This window comes from Muntiacus reevesi, chromosome 2, assembly GCF_963930625.1.
Source record: "Muntiacus reevesi chromosome 2, mMunRee1.1, whole genome shotgun sequence".
NCBI classification, from domain to species: Eukaryota; Metazoa; Chordata; class Mammalia; order Artiodactyla; family Cervidae; genus Muntiacus; species Muntiacus reevesi.
In genome coordinates this window covers 81213217-81216329 of record NC_089250.1, presented here as the reverse complement: position 1 = coordinate 81216329, position 3113 = coordinate 81213217, and positions in this window count along the sequence as shown.

Here is a 3113-nt window from a genome sequence, read left to right as displayed (position 1 = left end):
GGCCCAGCCTGTCCAAGAGCGTGGGACATACCCAGGAGAGGACTGGTAGATGGACTTCACCCAGATGCCAGTTTCTCAAGAGTATAAATACCTTCTAGTCATGATAGACACATTCACAGAGTGGATTGAAGGTTTTCCCACCTGGACTGAGAAGGCTGAGGAAGTAGTAAAACAAACAAACAAACAAACAAACAAAAAAAAAACTGCTCCAAGAAATCATTCCGAGATTTGGTCTGCCCAGGTCATTGCAAAGTGACAATAGGACATCATTTACTTCTAAGGTCACCCAAGGAGTCTCTTAAGCATTGGGTATTACTTATTACCTCCATTGTGCCTAGAGGCCTCAGTCTTCAGGAAAAGTAGAAAGAGCCAACCAATTCTTAAAATCACTGATAACAAAGATAACCCAGGAGACTTCCCTTGGATGGAAGGAGGCTTTACCCATAGCTCTCCTCCACACCCATATTGCCCCTAAGGAACAGCTTGATCTTAGTCCTTATGGGATGCTATATGGGAGACATTTTGTTTATATCAATGACCTCTTCCTAATGCAGAGGCTCAGACCCTCTGGTCTTACACCATGGCCACTGGGCAATTCCAACAAGAAATACCCTTGTGGGATGTCAACCTGGACCCAAAAGATTCTAAAGAGCCAACACTATATGCTCCAGGGCCTCAAGTCCTAATTAAAGTCTGGAAAGATGGGTCCCCAAAGGCTCAACTCCAGCCCACATGGAAGGGCCCCTACCCTGTAATACTTTCTACCCCCACAGCAGACAAGGTACCAGGGCACAACTCTTGGATTCACTACTCATGAGTCAAGCTGTAGAAGAAAACAGAAGAGGGCACTCAGTACACCTGTCAGCCCCTGGGAAACCTCAGATACCTATCCAGGACTACAAGTGAGTGTCATTCTAATGAACATGCTCAATTTAAGTTTCCAGGAATAAAATTTCTCAGGATAGCTCTAAAGAGCCAACATAGCTTGGCAGAGGTTGTACTCCAAAACAGACAGGAGATAGATTTCCTGATCCCTAAACAAGGAGGGATTTGAGTCATCTTGAGTGAGATGTGTTGTTGCTGGGTAAATACCTCCAGCCAAGTTAAAGAAAGTCTCACAGTCCTCAAGAAAAACATTCAGATCCTACAGGATCTCAAAATAACGAGCTGAAAAGTCCTCAGGGTGGCTACAATCTCTCCTTGGGGGATCCTTCTCCTGGCAAAGGGGAATTTGGAGTTGGCTAATGCCCCTACTAACCCATGTTATCACCATATTAATGCTGCTTATGATTGCTCCATGTATTAGCAATTGCCTAACCTATTTTATCTGCCCAGGTCAACAAGCTACAACATGCAAAGCCAGTTCAACAAGGATATAGAAAACTACAGCCAACCACAGAAAATATCACTCACCCTTAGATGGACACTGCTATAAGGACTCTGAGGTTTGAGATTAGCAAGAGAGGGAGGCCCAATGCCCCTCGTCATCCCAGCTCAGCAGGAAGTAGCCAGAAAGACCTTGATGCCCCTATTCCCAAAGAATTGGGCCTCCCATCTCTTGAGGGGGGATTGTTAGGTAGGTAGAATAGGAAAAAAGAGTCCAAAATGACAGTGGCTAAAAGACAAAGAAAGGAAAAAGCTCGTGAAAATGGAACAAAAGAAAATCCGAGGACCAGACTGAGCACCACAGGTAAAACAAACAGACCTCCTGGCTAGCCCAATTTATATAGGACAGACTCAGGGAGAGGAGACAAAACATTTTTATAAAAACAGGAGCCAAGATTGAGCCTCTCTCCTTTTTGGGTCAGCCTGTCTTCACACCTCTAGGATGTACTACCCTTTGCTCCCCAAAGAAAACTGGACTGTAACAAAGCTGTAACACTGATCCACCATTTCAAATCTTTACATTGAGACAGAACTGAGAAAATTACACACTCCTCCAACAGTTGGGAATAAAACAAATATCCATATTGATATAAATAAATGATGTTATAAACAAATTTAGGGAATGAAAATCTTCCCTTATAGAAGATTTCCAATTAATAAAGAAGAAAGAGGTGAAATCTTAAATCACCAATTGGAATACCACAGTAATAACTGTTGCATGCAAGATCCACATATGAAAGATAAAAGTAGTGGCCAAAACTCTAAGTAGAAAGAGTATATCTGCATAACCTCAAAGGTTCTCAACCCAAATTCACTACTAAATGTGGCAGTTTAAAAATATCACCCTAAATTTGAGATGCAGCTTATTACTGCCCCCTGCTGAGTGCACTGGACTTCATAACCAGTGTCTACACTGGACTTCTAAGCATAGATTGGAAAGTGAAAAATCCTAACGATACTGGAGAAACTTGTCAGACTTGACCTTAACGAAGTAACCAAGGGTAATATAAGTTATGTTGATAATCGTGTGTCCCCTCATATATATAAAAGACACATCCTCTCTGTGATATTTCTAAAAATTTAAAACCTTAGTCCAATCAGGAGAAAATATCAGACAAACTTAAATTCAGGGACACTCTTCAAAATATGTGATCACTATTCTTCACAAATCTGAAGGTAATAATAGACAAAGAAAGACCAGAAACTATTATAGATTGGATGAGACCAAACAGATGTGATGACTAAACGTACTGTGGTATCCTGGATTGAATCCTAGCTCAGTAAAAAGCGCATTAATGGAAAAACGAATAAACTCTGTAGTTTCATTAGAATTGTACCCATATCACTTTCTTAGTTTTGCTAGATGTACCACGGTTTTGCAAAATGTTAACAATTAAGGGAAACTGGGTGAAGAGTATATGGGACCAATCAGAGCAGCTTAGTTATTAAAAAATTTTAAATAACGTTGACCAGAAAGAGTTAACTACATATTCTTTTATGAAAAGTTCATCATCAACTAACAGGCTCTTATGATTATAGTGTGTTAAAAATATCATGAGAATGCCCACATAAAATAATATATATTTGGTTCCAGGGAAAACATAGTTGGTTTGGAGAGATGAGAAAGTGCTTTCTTCCTTAAGTTTGAATATGAACAGTTTCGCATATATGAACAATTTTTATTAATAATGAACTGCTAGGTCGCTTTTTTCCTCATTCTAGAGAAC